Source organism: Lissotriton vulgaris, chromosome 10 (genome assembly GCF_964263255.1).
Source record: "Lissotriton vulgaris chromosome 10, aLisVul1.2, whole genome shotgun sequence".
Classification (NCBI taxonomy): domain Eukaryota; kingdom Metazoa; phylum Chordata; class Amphibia; order Caudata; family Salamandridae; genus Lissotriton; species Lissotriton vulgaris.
This window is the reverse complement of record NC_141698.1, coordinates 655640602-655666489: the sequence shown is the minus strand read 5'-3', so window position 1 is coordinate 655666489 and position 25888 is coordinate 655640602. Positions and strand designations below refer to the sequence as shown.

General features: G+C 45.1%; 1 protein-coding gene across 1 annotated transcript in view; it reads left to right on the top strand.

The window, feature by feature from the left end:
* LMBR1 (limb development membrane protein 1) overlaps window positions 1–25888 on the top strand; it is an 802485-nt gene that overhangs the window by 589367 nt on the left and 187230 nt on the right. The window lies entirely within an intron of this gene.

The following is a 25888-nucleotide window of genomic DNA, read 5'->3' as shown; positions in this document are numbered from 1 at the left end:
GGGATAAACCTGCCCTGTATCTGAACAGCAAACCATTGTGGTCAGCCATAACTTTTGAATTTGAACCCGTCTGGTGCGACCAGATACCTGTGGTTGAAGCTTTGTGATTGTTGGCACTATTTTTTTTAAAACTTAAGAAAATCATATCTCTGGTACTACTTTATGGATATTTGCTCTATTAGTGTCATATTATTTATTAAAATGTTTACTGGTTTTAAATTGGTTTAAGATTTTTCTTTTGCTGTTTCATCACTATTACTGTTTAAGTGCTGCATAAATACTTTACACATTGCTATACCCGTACTCTCCAATGCATAACACTATTGCACTATACCCCACTTTTCTAAATGTCACAGCCCACAACTCTAGTGTTCAAGACTCCACTCCAGTTTATAACAGTTGCCTACCTACACTATGCCAGTACACTACAGAAACTGAGAGTTGGCTGTTTATACCCGTACTCTCCAATGCACAACACTATTGCACTATACAACACTTTTCTAAATGGCATAGGCCACAACTCTACTGTTCAAGACTCCACTCCAGTTTATAACAGTTGCCTACCTACACTATGCCAGTACACTCCAGAAACTGAGAGTTGGCTGAGGGCAAATCCATGCTTTAATATATGCCTGAAATGTAAGGCTTGCAAGCATGGGTTCAACAAAAAGGAGATTCAGCTGCCCCTAATGAATAAACCTTGGAAAATCCCATGCTTTTTTAACTGCGAAAGTGATTATGTAGTGCACTTGTCCGATGGTATATATGGGCAGAACGATCCATAGGGCTCATGTTAGGATCCTTCAGCACCTCAGGGCAGTGAAAAATAGAGACTAGTCATACCCAGTAGCTCGCAATATTAACAATGTCCATGCAGGCAAGGTAGAGGAGCTAACATATTTTGTATCAACTCTGTTCCCAAAAAGAGACAAGGTGGGAATCGTGAAGGTAAGCTGAGGCAATTAGAGTCCCAATACATATTTGTGTTCTGACTGTGAGACACCACGAGGCCTGAACTCTGACGAAGATATATATGTCCATCTCGAATGAAAGAGAAAAAAAGTAAAGAATTTACCCATCTCAAGACTAAAATGAAATTTTAAGTAGATGAGGATAACTATGTCTGTACGCTATTTTGATGTTTTTAACATTTTCTTATATTATGGATAGATATATTTTTTACATGAACAACTTAGTTTAAAGATCATGCCCTGAAAGTTTTTTTACAAAGTGATCTAGGCAAATTTGCGTAGAGGATATTTGATGAATTTGATTGTAAATATTGTGCTACCAGTTAATATTGTTGGTGGACTAGTTTGTATTGTTATACTCTCAACCAGTTTGATATAAGCACCTGCATTTTATGCCGTTATTTTAATAGTGCTTTCTCAATATTGCATTTGCACTTTATAGAAACAGCATGCACTAATGACAATGCACTTTGATGTATTCGAAACCAGAAGAAAATTCAGCTCACTCCCATAAGGTATTATATCTAGGGAGTCTGATGTTGCAACTTTAACAATGTCTTGTAGTAATGCATTACCACTTTATACCAGTAACATTCACTGATTCTCGTGCTCTTTTTTGACAACTCTGAGATTAGAAGAAAGCAAGAATAGATAACGTGTATAGGAGAAATGAGTGGTCCATGACCGTATACTGAGTGGCACCAGCACCTTATATTGTTTAGGTGACCTTGAGTGGACCACAGTATGGGCTATGTAACCTAGCAATTTTGCACATGTAATCTTATGGCGAAAAAATACAAATAAGGTATGGAACGGTTGAGTCCAGTTGACAGGCATTGATAAATGACCAAATGATTTAACTTGGAGGTCGAGATATCCGATGCCAGTGCTTAAACATTGATGAGACTTAGCACTTGCACTTTATACACCAAACGTCTGACACTTGCACTTTAATGTTATAATTTACAAGGTTCATTTAGTGATTCCTCAATCAGGTATCCCACATATACCTCTTTGGAAATTGTTCCCGATTTTGAGTAGAACGGTTTATGGGAACAGAATTGCGTAGTGGAATTGAGACCTGCTATTGTGCACACGCCAACTAATTCACTGTAAATTCATGTAAATTGATTTAAATAGAAATATGCACTCTAAGGGGTATTAAGTTGATGTGCAGAAGATAATATTCTAAAATATATGGGTTTGACCTTAGGGAGTGTAGACAGTTGTTAACTCTCTATTATATGTCCGTGAAAAGTAAAAAAAAACCTCAAAAATGAACTACAAAAAACGAAAAACAAGGAGTATATCCTGAGCTTCAAGCCAAATATCAAAGTCCATCAATTCAATTCAATAAAACGATTGGTCATCATTTCATCTTGATTTATTTCAGTCTTCTTCAAATGTACAAACAATAGCCGCCAACACGTGTTTCGTCCTGGTGTGGTAACCAAAATACTTATTCAGGGCTAAGGCTAGATTCGGTATGTCGAGAGACAAGTACGGTGGGCCTTTTAGAGTCTACTTGTATACAGCCTACAGAGTCTACTGGTCTCCACAAAAGTTATCTAAAATCACAATTAATAGGTCAATCAGTCAATCAAATTATCTTTATTCGGTTTCCATAATTTGTAAAAAAAAACAAAACATAAAAGTGCAAATAAAAAACAATATCTTACAATAAATACAATCAATACAGAACATACAATACGTTTGCAAATTCATTAGTAGATTTGGGCATTGGGTGGCTACAAACATGAAAGATCAAGTTTAAATACCTATGTGCCAGTGATTAACCAAGATTAGGACAATGGTTGACACAGTACTTCAAAAAACAGGCTATAGATTTAGCATATAGTTCACTTTCCAAGAAATGGAGCGCTAAAAAAGCTGGACGACAACCTCGTAAACCCATAGATCTCAATATGGGGACAATCCATCGTCTGCGTGAAATTACATAAAATTTACAGAAAAACAATATATGAATTGAGGATTGTGTAGAGATAGCGTCACACGGGGAGGCAGATAAATTCATAGACCAATCATTCCGTTGAGGGAAGGAAATTAAGCGATGAAAAATATTAAATCTAAAACGGGTCAGCAAACATTTTTCATACGGGTTCAAATGATATGTTAAATATGGTTGCACAGTAAAGGTAGTCTGAATAGATAATGAATGCTGGACTGAGCTTTTTCCTATCTCATTAACGAGACGCAGCCGCCCTAAGTGCATTAAGCATAGCTTTTTTAGCTCTTTTCTCAGCATTTCAGAAATGGTTAATCGATGAGTAAAATATCTCTCAAGGCCTAGATCATCAAAGAATGTTTTCACGAAGACTAGCCATATGATCTTATCCATTTTGTCCAGTGTCAGACAGTCCTGAACAAGGCATCGTGTTAACTCACACTGGTCTGTAGACCAGATCCGATGCCATAGCATGATCGGTTGAGTTCTTATAATATCCGAAATGTAGTCCAGCCCTAGCTCTAAGTGACATCCATATGTCGAGGTGCTCTGGGGAACTGCAATTGGGTACCTCAGAAAGGTATTCTCAACCTTCTGTAATTCATCAGTATTAACGTACCCCCAAACCCCAGAGCCATAACTTGCAACACTAATACATTGGGCCTGATAGATCTTTATCATTTCTGGCGGGGACCTCTTCCCTAACTTCTGAGCGAATGTCACGAGGGCAGTAGTAACCCTCGAAAATAGCAGTTTCCTTGCATTAATAGCCTGTGTCCATTTAGACTTATTATCTATTAAAATCCCTAAGAGTGAGATGTTGTGCACTCTAGTGTAGTGTTATTGCATAAGTCTTTTTTATGTTCACATTAAGGTTCAGACTATTCATGAAGGTACAATATTTATTTAAAACCCGCTGAAGCTGGACGGGGGTTCTTGCCAGAATCGCTGTGTCGTCGGCGTATAATAATGCTGGAATTGGCCAACGACAGATTGTTGGCAGATCCTGACTCCCTTCCAACATCGCTGCTTGAAGCCCATTAGTGTAAAGTGTAAATAGGAAGGGAGCCAGGACACAGCCTTGTCTGACCCCCCTCTCTATCCGGAAGGACTCAGTGAGTTCTCCCCCCAAAACCGTGCCTGACTCTTGCTGATGCTCTCGAATAGAGCTCACGTAAAAAATTCAACAGTGGTGGGTCCACTCCCATTGCTAAAATGATTGACCACATTTTTGTGTGACTGACGCAGTCAAAAGCTGCAGTCAAGTCAACATAGACCATATGCAGGTACCCCCCTTTAGCTTGGATGTATTTCCCTATAAGTGATAGGTTCAAGGCCTGGTCCACAGTACCCAATCCCTCACGAAACCCATATTGCAAATCCGAAATTATTTTGTGGTCAACGGCCCAATCCTGGAGTCGTTCTAAGAGGATGCGACCAGCGACCTTGCCGAGAGAATCTAAAAGTGATATGGGTCAATAGCATGTTGGACTGTGTCGGTCACCCTTTTTAAAGATCGGTACTAAAATTGATGTGGACCAGGATTCTACTAAGCCGACATTTTTCTCTGCTTCGAGCACTCTTGTGAGACTGGGGGACCATGAATCTAGTTTATATTTAAAAAGATCCACTGGGAACCCATCGAGCCCTGGTGCTTTCCCTGATTTAGAGGCTTTTAGGGCGTTTATTACCTCCGTGTGAGTAAAATCTAACTGTATTGGATATTCTACTTGACTAGGGGATGTTTCCCTCCCATCACCCTTGAAATGTTCCTAGGTTTGCGTCCGGTGCCTGACTAAATATTTTAGAAAAAGGGTTAACCCATGTTTTGGCATCTACGGCAACATCTATCTTTGGAGCATCGCTTGTTTCAAGAAGGAATGGGGATTTGGCTACTCTCCAAAAAGTAGCACTATCCTTTGTGAAGCAGCTCTTATGTAGTTGATTCCATAGGCCGTTTCTTATCTCTATTTTGCGTTTTTTTAGGGCCGCAGTATATGCCTTTCTGAGTCTGATGATCTCTTCCTTATCCCGGTTGCTTTTACATAGGGCGATTTTTAATTTTTAATAAGCTTTTGTGCACTCTGAATTAAACCACCCCTTTTTAGTATTCCCTTTTTTCGATTGTTTTAGGGATAGCTCTTCTTTTATATTTTTAGTGATAATATTTTAACTAGACAGTATTTGTTCAGATGTAGAGCTCGAATCAAGACAAGTTTCAAAGGAGGGCAAGGCACACTTAACTACTTTGGCCGTTATCAACTCTTGGTTTATATTTCCCCATTTTAATGCGAAACCGTTTAGTCTATCTAGTTTCAAAGTTTGCTGGTCCAGAAGACTCAAATAAATTGGCTCCTCCATGAGCGTGGGTACGCATAGTGATAAACAAATAGGGAAGTGGTCACTTACTGCGTTATTGATTGTGTCAAACTGTTGGATAATCGGTGCGGTGCTATAAGAACCAAGTATGAAATCAATTGTGCTTGTGAGCCCCCTCCCTTTAAATGTAGGAGAGAAAGTGACAGAGGGGATGACCAGTTCATTTGGAAACCCTAGCTCCATAGCAAACAAAATTTCATTCATACGATTACCAACATTCGTATGACTAAAGTGCGTTAAATTATTCCCGCCCTCATCCTGGATACCACAGTTATTAGTACAATTCTTTTTGCACAATGATAAATTAAAATCACCACCCCAAATCAACGCAAACGATTTGTTGATACACTTTGTTCGCAGATCTTGTAATAAAAAGGAAACCTTATTTAAAACCTCAATTAGATCAGTTGAATTCAAATTATTATAAAAATTTACTAAAAAGTAAATAGACATCTTATTTACAATTAACATAATGATCTGGTAATTGCTTTCCTGCCTCAATGGGACTATTTCCTTCAGAGTCAAAAGATTCGATATATACGTTATTAAGCCCCCCTTCTGTCTCCCCGAGGTGGATAGTATGGCCTCGGAAAAGTAGGTCTTATATCCCTCCAAGTGAATTGGGGAGCTAAGCCAGGTCTCTTGTAGACAAATGATGTTATGTTTCCTCACTAAATCCACCCACATAATATTTGTACTTTTAGAAAGTAGCCCTGCTACATTCCAAAAGACAATGTCTAGTTTCAAACCCTTTAATTCAGGCTGGGGTCTCGTGGGCTGGAGAGGTCGCTCTGTGTTTAATATGTGTACTAACCGCTCTATTTCCGACTCCCCTCATTTAAATAAGGGCCCACACTTTCGGACATTGTGGTCAGAACCAAACTATGTGAGCTGTGCGTAATAAAGTTGGCTAATTCTGAGGTGGTATGAGAGTTCTCTGATACTTGTGTTTCAGATTCACTAAATGCCACGCTAGTACTCTCTATTATTAGTTCTCCTGTTGTAGTATCGTCCAATTCCAGTCATTCAATATCATCCAGCCCTGAGAGAGCATTAAATCTATTATAGGTGTGTATGGGCTGCAGTGGCCATCGAGCAGTAGGAGGATTTCTCCAATTTACAGGGGGTTAGTTATTTCTTATCCAGTATTAGGGGTGTCTTTCATAGATTCACATGCCTGAATCATTCCCCGTCGTCGAGACGGGAGCCTCCGATACATAGAAAAGTAATGTCCTATAGACATACATAGAGAAAATAGGCCTAAGGGCCTCACCTTAGTAGCCTATCCTTGTCCTTATGTAAAGAGGACCAAACTCTTAGAGCCAGCCAATCAGCTATCCCCTCCCTCTAGAACCTTCCTGACAGGAGCCTCAGTCTCTCAGATTTTCCACCGCACGTTGAGCTAGGGAGTCTCCAGCCTGAGTTCTCCTCAGGATCTCTTCAAAACCAACTTGTTCATTTTTAAAAGTGAGTTCTTTCTTTAAAATCTCGAACAGGATTACTTCTAGCCACTTATCACTGCAGTAAGTGATTTATTTCTTCAAAATTCTGGCATGTCTGAATCCCAGAAGAAAGCTCTTTTCAGGGCCTGCTCTTCATGTGGGAAGAAAAGGCTACATGTTGAAGACAAGCATGCCCTATGCTTATATTGCCTTTATCCAGACCACGTCCCTAAAGACTGTAAGATCTGTAGGTCTTTCCCTAACAAGACCTTGAGGGACAGAGAAGGTCGCCTGCTCATCTGGCTGGACAGGCTTAAAGAGAGGGAAAATGTGGAATCTTCTGAGGGGAGCATTTCTATGACCTCAGAAGTCTCCCTGAAGAGGCCAAGGGTGGCTTCCCCTGGCCCCTCAGACACTCCTCCTATGAAGGCACAAAAGAAGTCTTCAGAGGCAAGATCGACAAAATCTTCAGTGTCTGTAAAGGATTCTCAGACATTTAAGAAGCCTACACAGTCGTCCAGCAAACTTGCGACATCCTCCTCGGCGCTAAAAAGAGTTGTGGCGCCAGTTTACGTCTCCACAGTGACGACGACTGTGTCGACAACAACAGCGTCGTCGGTTTTCTCATCGACGACGACCACTCCTTCATCGTCGTCAGCAGGTAAACCTATTCCATCTATAATACTGCTGAAACCGTCGTCGACATCCAAAACCTCGTCGACGACGAAGATTGCGCCGTCGATGACGACATCGTCGATGAAGAGCCCCCCGTCGACGGGAATGTTGACGACGAAGACCTCGACGACGAAGATGACGACGTAGACGTCGATGACCAAATCACCGTCGACGAGGAATGAATAGTCGACGAGCGCATCGTCGACTAAGGCGTCGTCGACGATGAAAATATCGTCTACGGAGGCACCGTCGACGAAGGTCATGCCGTCGACGAGGGTACCGTAAACGGGGGAATCGTCGTCAACATTGGTCATTGCTGAGCCGTGGAAGAAATCCAAGCTGGTAGAAACGTAGTCTCTGACCCTGCCACCGTCGACAACACCAGAGACAACGGCAGGGGCTCCTGCAAAAGGTTCTGCGTCTGGCAAACCGACCAAGAAGCAGATTACACCAGAAACAACGTCACCAAGTAAGGTGCAAACTCATTTGCCTACGGACATTCTCCAGAGTGAGGAATCTGAGGAAGAAGAACTCCTGGATCAGGCTACTTCCATTTCAGACCTTCACGTGAAATGTCAGCACGGACGAGGAACAGGATGAAATGAGCTACCAGGAACACTCTTTCCAAGCTCATGTTCGCACAGAGGTCACCCCGATGGTATGCCTTCCCGCTTCAATTGTAAATGACCTTAAATACCTTATCCAGGACTACAAACAACGTTTCCCGGAAACACCGGCAACTGAGACAGGGAGCCCGACGCCTGCTACAAATACACCAGCGACAGCCCCAAAACAGACACAGCCAGCTACTCAGGTCCGCCATGAGAAAGTGCCACCTCAGGTGATAGAATCATCAGATGAGGAGGCTGAAGAACTGGAAGAGGGGGAAGTCCAAGAAATCCAGTCGGACCACGAAGAGGAGGAAGAGTATGTGGCATCTTCCCCAGCTTCACCCCAACCACGCCAAGCAGGTTCACCACCAGTGGACATTGGCGGTTTCCATAGAATAGTGGAAAGAGCAGCAGAGCGATTTCATATGGTGATGGAATCCACTGAGACCGAGTGCTTCTTACATGACTTCAAGGAGCAAACAAAGAGGACAACGAAGTCTATCCCAATAATAGAATTTCTCTGGGACCAGGGGAAGAAACTGATGCTGACGCCGGCCTCTGTACCTGCGGTTGTTCCACGCCTGGATAAAAAATACAAGGCTCCAACCACAGCGCCAGCTTGCCTCAATGGGCACCCAAAACCGGATTCGGTCGTAACCTAGGCGGCCCAAAAGAATTCTCGCAACCCTTCCTCTCCTCTGTCAGCCCCACCGGACAAGGAAGGCAGGAAGTTGGACGCAATCGGTAAAAGGTTTACAACGACATCGGCCATGACCATCAAGGTGGCCAACTCCATAGCCCTGTTGGGGCGTTATAACCGCCAGCTCTGGGAAGATATAGTCCCATATATAGCGGAACTGCCAGACACAGTTCAGGAGGAGGTCAAGGCACTGCTTACGGAGGGTCAAACCTCGGCAGCTGAAATCATTGATTGTGCCATAGATGTAGCCATGACGGGCTTTCGACCACTAGCCGGGGCAGCAGTCCTGCGCCGTCAGGGAGGGCTTAAGGCAACATTATTCAGACAAGAGGTGCAGACAAAGGTGCTGGACATGCCCTTCGACGGCCAACACCTTTTTTGAGGACAAGATTGACGAGACGCTCCAAGCGATCAAGAAAGACACTGATACTGCTAGAGCACTTGGTACTTTGCAGGCAAGGAACCAGTCCTTTCGAGGCAACAAATCCAGGGGCCAGTCCTCCTACAGGGGATCCTATCAAAATAGGTCCTCATATTCCTACCAGAATAAATCCCAATACCAACAGAAGCAGCAACAAGGTCGTCAGACTTCTTATGGGAGGTCAAACTTCAGGGGCAAAAACCAGAGGAAGAGCACTGGCGGACACCAGTGACCAATTACTCCAGCCAGTCCAGCAACTATATCCCTCATTAAAGATTGGAGGAAAATTGACCCATTTCCTAGACAATTGGCATCTCATCACCACAGATCGGTGGGTACTTCAATTAATAAGATTCGGCCATTCCCTGGAATTCACCACCATCCCACCTGCAACCCCTCCCCGCAGGCTTCCACACAAACATCTACGCCTCCTACTCCAGGAAATATCTGCGATGTTGAAGAAAGGAGCGATCGAACGAGTTCCATCGTCTCTAAAAGGGAAAGGATTCTATTCCCGCTCCTTTCTTATACGCAAGAAGGAGAAAAAGTGGAGGCCCATTCTAGACCTCAGGGCACTCAACTCTTTCCTGAAGAGTCAGTCGTTCAGGATGGTGACGATCCAGGAAATACTAGGCATACTGGAAAAAGGAGATTTTATGACATCTTTGGATCTCCAAGATGCCTACTACCACATCCCGATCCTCAAGGGTCACAGAAAATTCCTGAGATTCGAGGTGGCAGGACAGCACTACCAATTCAAAGTCCTACCGTTTGGCCTCAAATCCGCACCGCGAATTTTCACCAAGTGCCTTTCACCTGTGGCAGCTTTCCTGCGTCAAATGGGTCACCAAGTCTTCCCCTACCTCGACGACTGGCTGGTAAAGGCACCTTCAGCTGCAGGCGCGACCGAATCCTCCAACGCCTGCTCCAATCTTTTTCAGCAGCTAGGATTGACTCTCAATCACGAGAAATCCTGCATGACCCCAACAAAAAACATCACCTTCCTCGGGGCAACCTTGAACACGGAATGCGCAAGGGCATTTCCTTCGAAGGAGAGGAAAAACAAAATAATATGTCTGGCCACAGCTGTGGCATCAAAGAAGTCCCTAAGAGTTCGAATCCACAAATCACTCCTAGGAATGATGTCTTCTTGTATACTCCTCATCCCTCACTGCAGACTCAGGATGCGCCCATTGCAAGAAGCCTTCAAGAACCAATGGACACAGAGTACAGGTTCTTTCGAGGACATTGTGAAGATAACACCACAAATATCCAAGAGTCTGGAATGGTGGAGAAATCACAAGAATTTGTCTATAGGACTGCCATTCCTACTTCCAGCAGCACCTCTGGTGATCACCACGGATGCATCCCTGGAAGGCTGGGGAGCTGTACTCCAGGACCTCCAAATAAGCGGCAAATGGACAAATCAGGAGAAGCAACTCCATATCAATCTTCTGGAACTGAGGGCTGTGTATCTGGCACTACAAGCCTTTTTACCACGCATCCAGAACTCCCAGGTGCTCGTCAGAACGGACAACACCACGACGATGCACTATCTCAACAAACAGGGAGGAACGCGTTCGCTCACTCTATCACGCGAATCGCAAAAGGTCTGGAACTGGCTTGTACTCCATGGGATCACGCTCAGGGCGGACTATGTCCCGGGCAAGGACAACACCATTGCGGACGCCCTAAGCAGACAGAAATCCCTCTCCCACGAATGGGAGCTCGACAAGAGTACGCTGGATCTCATATTCTCAGAATGGGGAGTCCCAGGAATCGACCTGTTTGCCACCAAGGAGAACGCCAAATGCCCAAACTACGCAAGCTGGTGTCCCCAACCAAGGTCACTCGGAATTTTTTTTCCATTGGTTGGTTCAGCGTATTTGCGTACGCTTTTCCACCATTTCCGATGATTCCCAGGGTCCTCAGGAAGATGAAGGCGGAGCCTTGTACCCTGATCCTAATTGCCCCGTTCTGGCCAAGGCAGCACTGGTTCTCGGATCTTCATTGCCTCTCCATCAGGACACCGATTCGTCTGAAGCAGCACCCAAACCTGCTGACAATGTCCAACGGGCAGGTGCAACACCCAAACCTGCAATCGCTCAGGTTATTGGCCTGGCTCCTGAGCACAGAGAGTTCTGTCATCTAAACATCCCGCAGGAATGCAGGGACGTGCTGGCAAAAGCAAGAGCGGACAGTACCAACAAAACGTACTCTCTAAAATGGAAACGATTCTGCATATGGTGTTTAGAGAAAGGCCTGAGACCACTCCATATCACACCCGACCAGATATTGCCATATCTACTGCACTTGGCACAGTCAGGATTGGCGCATGCATCACATTTGGCGGCCATTTCACGGTTCACCAGGACTTACAGGGGACCGTCTCTTTGGTCCAATAGGCTTATCAAGCAGTTCCTAAAGGGACTATATAGATCCTTCCCAAGACCTAGAAGGGTCCCACCAACATGGCACCTTAATTTAGTCCTCAACCACCTCATGAAGCACCCTTTTGAGCCCATTCATCGAGCATCCATCAAGTACATCTCATGGAAGACGGCTCTGCTACTCGCTCTAACATCTGCCAGGAGAGTCAGCGAGCTACAGGCTCTATCCATTCAGGAACCCTTCATGTAGTTCAAACAGGACAGGGTGGTGCTGAGGACAAATCCTAAGTTCATACCGAAAGTGCCTTCAGACTTTCACCTTAATGAACCGATGGTTCTACGTTCCTTCTTTGCAAATCCTACCACCGCAGCAGAATGGACGCTACACTCCTTGGACCTCAAAAGGTGTCTAAAGTTTTACATAGACAAAACAAAGAGCTTCCGGAAGTCATCACAGCTATTTGTGGCCTACAGTAGGCCAAGGATGGGTATGCCTCTAACGAAACGGAGCATCTCAAGGTGGATCTCCTCAGCGATAGCATTCTGCCATGACAGGGCCGGACGGCCTTTGAGTGCTAATGTTAAAGCGCATTCCACCAGAGCGATGTCCACATCAGCAGCTCTGTTCGCTGGAGTGCCTATTTTGGACATATGTAGAGCGGCGACGTGGAAGTCACCGCACACCTTCTCCAGACACTACTGCCTGGATGCTGAACTTCTGAAGGATGCAGCAGTGGGCCAGGCGGTGCTTCGCCATCTATTCCAGTGAGGTGAGCCTTCCATCATCCCGCCATCCTGGTATGAACATCTCTTGCTGTTATGATATATTGATGTATGCTAATGTTTCAAAGTCGCATAGTAATATGTGTATTATCTAAAATGACTATGTAGCATGATTATATCAGAAATGTGCATAATGTATTGCTGACTACTCTGATTCAGGCATGTGAATCTATGAAAGACACCCCTAATACTGGATAAGAAACGCGTTACTTACCTGTAACAGCAGTTATCCAGTATTGGTGTCTTTCATAGATTCACATGCAACCCTCCCGCCTCCCCTGGAAGGACTCACGTTTCTCTCTAACTGTATTACGCCTACCTAGCTTGGTGCGTACGAAAATCTGAGAGACTGAGGCTCCTCTCAGGAAGGTTCTAGAGGGAGGTGATAGCTGATTGGCTGGCTCTAAGAGTTTGGTCCTCTTTACATAAGGACAAGGATAGGCTACTAAGGTGAGGCCCTTAGGCCTATTTTCTCTATGTATGTCTATAGGACATTACTTTTCTATGTACCGGAGGCTCCCGTCTCGACGACGGGGAATGATTCAGGCATGTGAATCTATGAAAGACACCAATACTGGATAACTGCTGTTACAGGTAAGTAACGCGTTTCTTCTAGGTAGATAAAAGAAACCCAGTGGTAGTATATTTATCCCAACAGCGTCTACAATATTGTTTGCACCTATCCTCAGGATTTCATTGACCAGCAGAGGTGAGCCAAATGTCATAACTATACAGTCACCAGACAGGACCCTCTCCCGCGATCCCATCCACTGCACTCGTCTAACCATCTTGAAGTCCTGGAATAGTAGTCTATGTAATCCTACCCTACTGCTCAACCAATGTAACGATTTACTTTTGAGGGATATCCATGATTCCTCATTGGGAGCTTGTTGGTTTGGTACATAACCCAAAACAATAATGTAGGGGGTGACTTCTGTAGGGAGATCTAGGTGAGTATCCGGAGCCGATGGGTCGACGGTAAAAGGAGTTGCAGGGTAATTTTGTTTATGCTGCTGCAGAGAGGAAGGGGATGGTGCCTGCGATGTAGTGGCCTGTGGAGTTATTAGAATTTTGTTGTTCATGTTGGACTGTGTTTTCAGCGAATACTGTGCCCTTTTATCTAGTGTCTTTTTGGATGCTTGCTCGTTCAGTGCAGTAGTGCTTACATCAGGGACTGTCCTCTTAACTGGACTACCCGTAGATATTGAGGAGTGTGGTTTTCCTGTATGGGTGTTTGGAATCATATTGGGATTAGCAATGCTGTTTAAGGTTGAACCTGTTAATTTAAACTTGCCAGTTAGGAGATTCTCTATGTTGGTCATTCTAGTTGACAGCTGATCCAACCTGACCCTTACATATAAATCTAATCTCTACACTAGGGATGTCAAATTCTGTATCTCAGACTGAGACTCGGGTTGAGTTGTAGAACTACCAGTTGATCTAGCCTTTTGTTTTAGTTGACTTTTAGACTGGTCTGCTCGTTTTTTCCCCTGAGGGGTACATTTCACTTGTTTTTTCGATTTAAAAGAAGAGTGTACTACAACAGATGTGATGCCTTTCTGGGAATCTTGTTTACCACTGGATCTTAGTTTTTTCAACTTTTTCTGAGGGGGTTGTGTGGGGGAATCACTAATAATAGATTGAAGCTCATCAGAGCCTGGTTTAATACAGCCATTAGACGGGTTTACGTTTTTTTCCCTGAATTTTATTGAGTGATTTCTTCATGATAAAGCGACTCCTGACTATGCCTGGAGGAAGTCCCTTCAATGGACTCCTCCACTGATAGGATCTGCTTATCTAGGGCACCTACCGCTCCTGTAAGATAAGTCGATAAGGTTTGCTGAGTATCAGAACTCGACCTATTACCTCTGGGGCTCACTAATTTCCTTTTGCCCCTGTTTTAAACCAGTTTACTCAAACTTTCCAAAAGGATTCAATATAAGCACTCAATACAAGTGAATAATGAAATTTACCCGAAAAATAAAGTCAAGGGACAAGGCCCAGCCCGGCCTCTTCCGGTCTAGGACAAGCGCGGACGGGCCCGCCCTTGGCCCGGGCTTTGCCAGGGCAGCGTCAGGGCACACCCGCGCCGCGGGAGGCGCCAAGTTCTTTTAAGCATCTCCGGGCACTCAGGTGTGACGCGTTGACAGGGCTCCACACAGGGATGCGGGACATGGAGTGCCCTGGCCGCACAAGACTGCCCCAGCTGCGGCATGATTCAGAGAGAGGTGCTCCGCTCTACTCCGGTAATTGAGCAATGTCCTTGAGGCAGGAAGGTGAGTCCTTGAAAGTGGTGGCGAGTGTCAGGAAACCCGGCAAATACTGGAAAACAATCCTGCGCCGCAGGAGGCGCCAAGTTCTTTGAAGCGTCTCCGGGCGCACAGGTGTGACGCGTTGGTATGAGTATAACTTTCCAAGGTGTAAGTATCCCGCAGCAGATAACTTACAGATGTTTATGGAGTGTCCAAGAATTAAATCTTATTGGACGGGGGTATGCAATTTTCTGGAAGAAGTGCTGGGGATACCAATGGAAGTAAGTACCAGTTTGATATTTTTTGGACTCCTGAATGATTACCAGCTGAATGCACCCAGTTCTAAGTTTACGTTCTATGTGATAATTTTGGCGAGACAAGAGATATGCAGGCTGTGGTAATCAGAAACTCCCCCAACTTTTGCTGAATGCTTAAAGAACATCATTTACATCAGTGAACCAGACATGGCGTGCGACGGAAGAAGTAGAGATAGGATTTGGTCTGCACTGATGGATTGGAGGGCGAAGGCATTACGCCAAGCATGCGGTTGGTCCAGGCCTCCGTAGTAACACTCCGGGCCCCCGCAAGTTAAGGGGGCCCGGAGTGTCCAGGAGAAGGAAATGGAAACAGCATTATCTTTGCGAGGAATCTCTGTTCTCTCTATCCCCCCCGAGTGGTGGTATAGTTTGGTATAGAGAGACAGGGGGAATCCAAACAAGAGTATTGTTAGAATGAGGACTAAAAAAAACAACAACAAAAACTTGCTAAGTACTAATGTTTTGCAACCGCATTTGCTGCTGCAAAACACTCGCAGTTTACCACCTACTTCAAGTATGTGGTAAACCACTTGCAAAGGGGAAGTGGTCCCCAAGGGACCCCTTCTCCTTTGTGAGTATATGGGAAAATATTTTTTAAGAGCAGGCAGTGGTCCCAGAGACCACTGCCTGCCCTTAAAAAAATTAAATTGAAATGTTTTAATTTTGTTTTTTAAATGCATCCCAATCCATTAAGGAAAACGGGCTGCATTAAAAAAAAAAAACTGCTTTATTTGAAAGCAGCCACAGACATGGTGGTCTGCTGAGCCAAGCAGGCCACCATACATGGGAGAGCCTGCCATTGCCAGTAGGCTCGTAAATTGCGAGAGGCTCATTAATATTTTTGAGCCTCGGAATTTGCGACCCCATTGGGAATCGCAAAGTGTTAAACACACTGTTGTACATCCAGTTTTGCGCGTCGCAAAATTGCTTGTCGTACATCTTGTCCTTAGTCCCCACAGCTATTTCAACTGCCTCTTGTAGAGCTAAAAGTGGACTAATTGCATTAGTAACACTTTCTATAAATTGTAATTTGACTGAGATACACACTGGTTCACCTAATTTGAAAGCATTGCCTTTGGTAGTGTGTGTTTATATTAACATGTACATTTATAATAATCAACTTTTATAATTCTAACTTCTCGAAGGAGAATTTGGAGTAATCTACCTGTAAATCCAGCTTTCATTGGGAGAGGGTGCTCTCCAGTCTAAGATTTTATGTTTGTCACTGTTAGGCTCTCACAAATGATAATTGACTTTATGGTTATGTGGAGTGTGTACAGCAACCAAAATCCTTTCTGTCCCTCTTGGGTAGGGTAGTGCAACTGAGCATGCCATTCTGCCAGCCAGAAGGGCTGATACATTATCTGATCTGGAACAAGGTGGTACCTGAGACTTTTAGTAAGAAATTACTTCTGAAAAGTCGTTCTAAATGTGAGGTGTGTTTAATGAGGGCCCTCGGGGTCGTAGACATTCTAACCTCTCTTTGATCAATTATGCGCTTAGGGTCAAAGCACATCTGACAATTATAGGAAGCCCAACATAAAACAGTATGTGCTTTACCATAAGGGCTCCCGGGTCCACAGTGATTTACTCAAGGTACTAAGGAAAAACACAAGTTAGCGGGGAAGTAGCTGTTTGCTGCCTTAGATACGAGCAAGTGGTAAAAGAACTCACACAAGTTTTGAAAAAGGAAGCCTGGAACCGGTTTCTACAAGCTTGCTTCTTCTCTAATAGCTCCTTATTTTGGGAAAATTTGAATTGCTCCAGTTTTACAAAAAAGGCGGGGTGCATGCTTTTGTTCTCATCTCTCTTCTGGGAGCAGGATGCAACATTTTAGAGGGAATGACGAGTTGTTTTTCTTCAGGTGTTTCCAACATTTGTTTTCAATTGAAGGAATTTAGTGAATCAATCTCCTGGGTATTGAAGAATAAAGCCCAACTGGGTTCACTCTAATTTATGTCAATCTGATTTATCTGTTAGGACCCCTCTGCTTACCCAGTCTATAAATGCCTCTAGTAATGAAGATATGCACACTTAGTAGTCACAATCAACTATTATATGTGCCTTAATAAAGGGAGACAATAATGACAACCGCTGCTATTGACCGATGTCCTTTATTGCCACAGTAGTGAAGGTAATAGGTCGGATGGTAGGCTAACTTTATAGGCTGATGCGAATCCTGTAATTTATGACCAGCAATATGGTTTTAAATCTGGCCTTAATACACTTGACCGATGTTTCAATCTGCACCTTATACACAAATATACAGTAGCTAAGCACGGAACCATGCACATGGCTTTTATGGCTCTTACCTTCGCATTAGACAGTCACTCGTTATATACTGTGGAAAATAATGCTCCTATTTGGAGTTTGACCCCATTAATGTGGTCTTTCTGTTAGGGTGAGATATAAATGTCTGCGTTAGTAAGACATTGTTGGGATGACTGCTGTACTCCGGCCTTGGAGATAAAGCGGGGGGGGTCAGACAATGGTGCATTTTAGCACCTTTCCCTTTTACACTTTATATCAACCATCTGTAAACAATATTACTCTTGGAGGGACAGGATATGCCTCGTGTGGGGACTAGACCCATTCCGGCACCACTTTATGTCAATAACAGTCTTACTTGCCAAAACTGCTTTAGGTCTGCACCGCCTACTTTATTCCTTTGCTGTATTCATGAATTCCCTAGATTTGATAACCAACTATATTAAATCTCATGTTATCATAGCAGGGCCCACTTCTACAAAAATCAAGGTCCTTTCTAGTAAGAGGGTTTGAAATCAACAAGGTAGACTCATTCTTCCATTTAGGAGTGTTGTTTGATGGCGCTAGTTTCTTTACTGTTAACGAAAAAAGTTATTTTTGGCAGGACAGTTTCCTCAGTCTTTGATTTTGCATCCAGGTTAGGTAATAAACATATAAAAGCAATATTGAAAATCTATCAAGCTAAATGTGTGTCTAATGTATCCTATGGAATTGATATATATATCAATTCCATAGTATACATCAAATAGATTTTCAACATTGCTTTTATCTGCATCCAGATTAGGTAATAAAAGCTATGTTAAAAATCTATTACGCTAAATGCGTGTCTGATGTATCCTATGGAATTGATATATATTTAGGAGACGCTTGCTGTCCCTACCTCGGAGTGGGTATTATATCTCACATGAAGAACTAGCCCAAGATTACTTCCCAGATGTTCTGTCTCTTTGCCTGCTTTTTATTTGGATTTCTGGTTACGCCAAAAGGAAAATCACGTTAAACCAAGTAATAATCAGGGACAACCTTAGCCTAGAAAGGACCTCTACCATCCCTTGGCTCAACTGGAAATATACCTATTTTACAGCTTTTGGGCATGCAGGACACTTCGTAAATCCTGATATTATCAACTAAATTTGATCGGGCTGGATCAAAAATAGATGTTTGTCTTTTTAACAAGGAACTAAATACACCCTCTGTACTATTGTATGAATTGTTGAAAATCTCATTGCCTCTTATCTTACTCTTATTATAAATATTAATCCTCGTTTTTTATTAACTAGGTTTAGGTAGAACGTGGTCCATTGCTTACTGGCGGTCCCCAGAGTCTGGAGCCAAGATAAAAACCTTAGGTCCCGAGATTCAGTTTTCTAACAGGATACTTTGGTTGAGTGGCAGATCTTAACTTGGAAGTCCACCAGTCTCCCAAATAATATGCCTGGGCATTGGGAGACAACAAAATCTCAGTCTTGTCTCCTTTGAGCTGTAGACAGTTTGCGGTCATCCAAGTGGCAACAAATGTCATGTAGTCAGTAAACGTACTTTTGTCATTTCCTTGATTGTGTCCGAGTGAAATAACTAATTGAGTGGCATTTGCATAGGAAATTATTTCAAAGCCATGGAATTGCACTATTTGGGTGGGGCGGCAATATAGATGTTAAATAGAGTAGTGCTTAAAGAGACGCCCTGAAGAACCCTCTTTACCGGAGTCATACTCTAAGATTTGAACAAGTCAAGAGAAGCCGTCACATCCTGTTATCCACAGAGCTTTCACATGGATACCTATCTCATAGAGTCTATGAAACAGAATGGAATGAGAGACTGTATCAAAAGCAGCTGATCAGTCTAGTAGCACTAGCATCACTGGCAAGCCAGCATCCAGAGATAGTCGGAGAGTCAAGAACAGCCACAAGAGCTGTTTCCGTGCTGTGAAAGATCCTAATGCCTTATTGCGTGGGATCCAATAGAAGATGATTATCCCAGTAAGATGAGTTGTTTATTCATAAGAGCCTCCTAAATCTTACCTAGGAATGGGAAAAGCGAGATAGGCAGATAGTTAGCTAGCTCATTAGGATCAGCATTGGACTTTTTCAGGATAGGAATGACTTGTGCCACTTTCCATTCTAAATGCAAAAACAACAATTGATGGACAGAATGCAGAACAGTGTCATACATTCACCCCAGTACAGAGATCTGGGCCTAAATCCATCGTTTTTTTTTTGCACTCCACACCACCCCAGTTCAGACATAGCCATATGCAAATCAGCCTTGACCCTGTGCCAACAGTCCAGCCCGAACTGCCAAGCCATGTCTTCCCTGGACCGGAATCAAGCATCTTAGGACCGGTTTCTGGCTATCAGCCGTCTTCAGCCAGTATAGCTTGACTCCAGTGGTGTGGAGAGCACGGGACTCTCCTGACTTTGGCATGCCTACGGAGGAAGGTGCAAGTTATGCAGTGGTGTTGCGTAGGGCTGCGGCCCTCAACCTCCAACTCCCTACGGTGGCTATCAGGACTAACCTCCTGACAGACGTGCTTCATCTGGCGGCTACCTTCTGCGGAGTCACTGCTGCCCTTTAATGAGGCACATTCTGACGTTATTTTGGGCACCTGGTCCATGCCCAACACAGGGGCTCATGTGGATAGGAACGTGGCCCGACACCATCGCCCGGCCCGGGCGACCCCGTTTTCCTCTCCCAACACCCCACCCCTGAGAATTTGGGAAGAAGATTTTTTCTTCCGCCAGTTCAGGGCTGCGGTCTGTGAACACTGCATGCCTCTTGAGGCGTTATTCCCTCTCTGTGTGAGGCGCAAGAGCTGCTTCAGTGTCCGGAGAAGGCACGGACAGTGCTCTCTAAGGCTATTGCTGAGGGAAGCGATGCAGCCAAGTTCACTATGCGATGTGGCCTTGACACCGCCGAATCGCTGGGCAGAGCGATTTCCACGACATTGGCGCTCCGCCACCACGCCTGCCTGAGGACTACTGGCCTCTCAGGGGATGTCCAGAACACCCTGATGGACATTCCCTTTGATGGCATTCACCTTTTTGGCAACAAGGCAGATAGTACGTTGGAGCGTTTTGAGAACTCGCGGGCTACGGCCAAGTCCTTGTGCCGTTTGGCCTCTCGACCTCCTCGGCCTTCTGCTTTTCGCTCCTTTTTGTGGCCACAGAAGGGGTGCCCCATCACGTTCGCTTCAGAGCCACAGGCCGCAGCCGCGACAGTCTCAGCTGGGCCGCAGAGGTAGGACCCGCAGAGGCGGGTCAGGGGGCCAGCGGCGGGTCAGTCCACTTCCACCCCGGCCACCACTTCCCTAAAACCTTCCTAGTTCGGTCTTTCATTCCCATCAAATGCCAGTGGGCGGCAGGAGTTGCCATCACCTCCCCCACTGCCACACCATCACTACAGACAGGTGGGTTTTACAAATAGTCCATAGGGGCTTCTCCCTCCCCTTCTAGACTACCCCGCCAGCCATGCCACCCCAGTACCACTGCATGTTCCGGGATCATTTGGCACTTCTTCAACAGGAAGTTGCGGCCCTCTTGGCCAAGGGGGCCATCAAGCGCGTTCCTGAGCCAGAAGTAGGACGTGGTTGTTATTCCCACTACTTTCTGGTGCCAAAGAAGGACAAGGGCCTACATCCTATCTTGGACCTCAGGGACGTCAATCGCTTCCTCCGGAAGGAGGAGTTCAAGAGGCTAACTCTGGGTCAGGTCTTGTCTGCTCTCAACCCCGGAGACTGGATGGTAGCGTTAGACTTGCAGGACACATATTTCCACATCCCCGTCCTGCCGTCCCACCAGCGTTACCTGCGGTTCACGGTAAGCCACAAGCACTTTCAGTTTACCGTGCTCCCCTTTGGCCTTGCCAGCATCCCTCGGGTCTTCACGAAGGTGTTGGCGGGGGTCGCAGCTCATTGCAAAGATCAGGGGTTCCTGTCTTGCCCTATCTCGACGACTGGCTGGTGAAGGCGGGCTCGCCCCAGCTAGTCGTCTCCCACCTCCAGACTACAGCTGACCTCCTGCATTTGCTGGGGTTCTCCATCAATGTGCCGAAGTCGCACCTGATTCCCTCTCAGAAGCTCCTCTTTATCGGAGCGGTTCTGGATACCATACAGTTTCGGGTCTATTCTCTGGAACGGCGAGTACAGGATATATTCAGGCTACGATTCCGATCTTTCGACCTCTATCCTGGATTTCGGTCAGGATGACCCTGAGGCTGCTGGGCCTCATAGCCTCCTGCTGGTTACTCATGCCAGATGACATCTGCGGGCACAGTAGTGGGGCATGAAGATCCAGTGGGTGCAGCATCAGGGGAACCTGTCCGATTACGTCCAGATCTCGGAGGACACTGCTCAACAGCTGTACTGGTGGCGCACGAACCAGCATTGAGTCAATAGCAGATCCCTCTCCCTTCCCCAACCGGAGCACACAGTTGTGACGGATGCGTCCCTCCTGGGATGGGGGGGCCACATGGGAGAGGCCGATATCAGAGGCCTCTGGTCTCCGGCGGAGTCCAGGCTCCATATCCACCTTCTAGAGCTTCTGGCGATCCGACTTGCCTGAAGGCATTCCTTCCCTCTGTGAAGGGGAGAGTAGTGCAGGTGTTCACAGACAACACCACCGCCATGTGGTACTGCAACAAACAGGGTGGGGTGGGGTCGTGGACCCTATGTCAGGAGGCTCTGCGCCTCTGGACATGGCTGGAACAGCAGGGCATTTCCCTGGTGATTCAACACCTGGCAGGTTCACTGAACGCCAGGGCAGACAAACTCAGCCGCAGGTGCATGATTGCTCACGAATGGCGTCTTCACGCGGACATGGCGCAAGGTCTCTTTCGACAGTGGGGAGAGCCTTGGTTAGATCTTTTCGCCACCAAAGAGAACGCGCAATGTCAGCAATTCTGCTCGTTGGAATTTCCAAGACGACACTCGCTAGGCGAAGCTTTTCGTCGCAAGTGGAGTTGCGGTCTGATGTACTCCTTCCGCCTAAACCACTTCTGCCCAGAGTACTGAAGAAGACCAGGCGCGACCGGGCCCAAGTCATTCTTGTGGCTCCAGACTGGGCTTGAAGAGTTTGGTATCCCGAGCTACTCTGTATAATCATTGATCCCCCGGTCCGACTGCCTCTTCGGGAGGATTTTCTGTCAGAGCAGCGGGGGACGGTCCTCCAACCGGACCTGTCCAGTCTCTACCTCTTTTCGTGGAGATGGAGCAGCGGCAGTTGATTACTGTGGACTTGCCTTCTGTGGTCTGTGATGTCATTCTGGCAGCCAGGCGTCCCTCCACTAAGTTGGTATAGTCCTGCAGGTGGATACATTTGTGGCATGGTGCACAGCAAAGGCTGTGGATCCCCCTTCTGCCTCTCTTTAAGAAGTTCTTCTGTTCCTTCTTTCTTTGGCCCAGCAGGGCTCTGCTCTGGGCACTATCAAGGGCTATCTTACTGCTATTTCAGCCTTTCACAGGCTGCCTGATCAGCCCTCTCTTTTCAAGTCCCCTGTTGTAAATAGATTTCTTAAAGGCATTACTCATCTTTTCCCTCCCATTTCTTTCGTAATGCCACAGTGGGACTTGAATCTCGATCTGACATATTTAATGTGCGCTCCCTTTGAGCCTCTTCACAACTGTCCTCTTCGTCTACTGACTTTGAAGACTGCTTTCCTGGTTGCCAGCACCTCTGCCAGGAGAGTGAGTGAGTTCCAGGGTCTTTCTTGTAAGCCTCCTTTTCTATCTGTCCATCCGGACAAGGTTGTGCTCCGAACACGTCCATCCTTTCTGCCAAAGATTGTCACTGCCTTTCAAATTGGGCACACCATCACTTTGCCCACCTTCTTTCCGCCTCCTTCTAGAGAGGAAGAGAGGCTCCACCGCCAGGCCCCAAAACGTGCGCTCTGCTTTTACTTGAACCGCACACAACAGTTCCTGGTGGATGACCAGCTCTTTGTTGGCTACGTTGGTGCCAAAAAAAGGTCAGGCCGTACACAAGCGGACTATCTCCCGATGAGTTGTCTTGTGTATTAAAGCCTTTTATTCTCTGGCTAAAAAGAAAGCTCTGTTGGGGCTGCACGCCCATTCTACCAGTGCGACAGCAGCCACTACAGCATTGGGATGTGGTTTCCCCTGCAAGACATCTGTCAGGCAGCTTTGTGGGTCTCGCTGCACACTTTTACTAAGCACTATTGCCTGGACAACCAAGTCCGGAGAGACTTCATCTTTGGCCGTTCTGTTCTCCGAGACTTCCTGGTGTGATCTTGGTTTGCAGACCCTCCACCGGGGTTGGTATTGCTGGGGTATCTATTCTAAGGTAAGGAATCTATCAGTATGTGTTTCTTTCAGATGAACAAGTTACTTACCTTGGGAAACAATATATCTATAAGAAACATTAGTAGTTATAGATTCCTTACCACCCCACCCATCCTCCCCGTTCTGCAAACTGATTAAGGTCATCCCTTTCATGGCCCTAGTTTCAAGGCACAAGTGGTCAGTATCTTGCTTGGCTCTGTGTTTATGGCGTGGAAAGTCGTGTACAGAACTGATGTCAGAGCGTGAGGGCAGTGTCTAAGTAGCTGCCGCGATATCATCTTGGCGACCACGATGCCAGTGACGGACGCGGAGTTGCACAACACCAACGACGGACGCGCAGGGGTACTGCTGATGAATACTTTCCTGATTGAGTCTGACCCCTGGGGGTAATTCTAAGGTAAGGAATCTAGCACTACTAATATTTCTTACAGATATATCGTTACTGAAGGTACATAACTTGTTCTTTAGGTTCAAACCTTGCATTACAGTGGAGACTTTTGAACATTTTTCGTTTGCTGGTGAATTCTGGTTGAGACTCGGACAAATGAGTAGACTTAGTGTTTTCCTCATGTGACCACACCATGACTGAGCTAGAGTCCCTAGGGGCCGCCAATGGAGGGAAAACCAGAGAAACCACAGTCAAACACAAAAACAGATGTTTCAACTCCAAGGGGAATTGGAAGTACAAAGCAGATTGGCGGTCTTGTGGGAAATCGCCAAGTCCCTAAACACTTAAAGCTCATCATTAGAATAGTAAGTCCTAGGTGGATTGCTTGCCTTACTGCCAAAAGATGCAGGGGTCCTGGTGTTTGGCAAGGTTCGGGGTGTACAGGTGCAGACGGTCTTGCTCTTAGCACAGGCAGTGCGCCCGCTACGCACGTCTGCTCCAGACTCATGATTAAATATGAAACACCAGCTTTTGGCCTTGTGGATAGGTGCTCCAGAGTAGGTTCCAAACATACATGTAAGCGTGTAAACAATGACCTCTCAATAAGTTTGAAGTTTGGAAATAATAGTTTGAAAAGCCAAAGGTTGAAAAGAAAGTGTTAAACTTATATATTCGGAAATAAATATGTGATTTGTTCAAAACTATTCTTATGATTTTTTATAATAAATTATGGTGTTACAGGGTAATCCACGTTATAAGATATCCAAACCCTACATCAACCTCCCCAACTCTAAGCATAACTCAGTAGCCTCATGATTGATTAGTTGATTGTGTAATTGATTGCTTAAAGACAGTTATACAGAACCATGTTAAGCATAAGATGGAAGTGCCCTAATGCTATCCTAATCTCATACCCCACACATTTCCATAATTCTATCATTAAGCTTACTAAACCTCACCATAACCCTAATGTTAAACCAAGCCGTGTGCCTAAACCCAACAATCATCATTATACAGCTTATAATACTGCTAACACTTTCCCCGAACCCTCATCCTAGCCTAAATGACATCCTAGCCTTACTTTTTCAATATCATAACATAAACAAATTTTAAATCTGTTTTTCTTCATTTAAACTATTTTTAAACTCTTACTTTATCAACCATCAACCTTTTTGGGTTAAAACTGTTTGTTTTCCCAACATTCATTTTCAAAATGTTGACCTTTATTATTCCATATTTCAAATGTTTCACCTTATGCCATAATGTTTGTATGCCAACCTCCAATTGTATGACCTACATAGCTGTGGAGCAGGAAGCACGAGAACAGACTTCAGATATCTATCCCACCCCCATTAAAAGTTGTAGAAATATTTAGTATGTAAATGTGAAATCCACACAGGCTCCTAGGGGCTTGTAAGAGGAATCTTAAGGCGCCAAAGGGAACTTTCTGCTATCTTTTTTGGTATGTAACCACCATGAACCTTCCCTTAAAATGTAGGCTTGATATTTGTTTTATTTTTTTTAATATCTGATTTCCTTTGTATTGTGTGTCAAGAGCTTGAATTGTGACTGGGCCACAACACCAGATCATGGGTTTCATATGAGTAGATCCCTCACATAGAACAGAGCCACTTTGCTTTAAGTGTGTCAGTTAGTGAGCTTGTGGAATGCCAGAAAAAAGAGGTAGTAAGAGCAGCCCCGTGCTTTAGACAGCTTCAGATTTAGATTTTACATATATACTCCTCTTCAGCTCCCAGCTGGATGGCTGCCAATTACCTTGAATGGTATTGCAAGTGTTTTTCGACTCTTCCATAGTAAGCCATGGCCAACCATGTTAAATGAATCCCAGAATTCAATGCAGCAACTACAAGCATGACTTGTATTTGTTAACTACCTTCGCCAAGTATCAGAACCAACAACACTGGTGCCTTAAGCCCAGACATGGGCAAACCCAATGCACCTTCTTTTCGGTTAGATGGCAGTCTCCATCACCCCATTTTCTAATCTACTAATCTCCTTAGTTGTGCTTT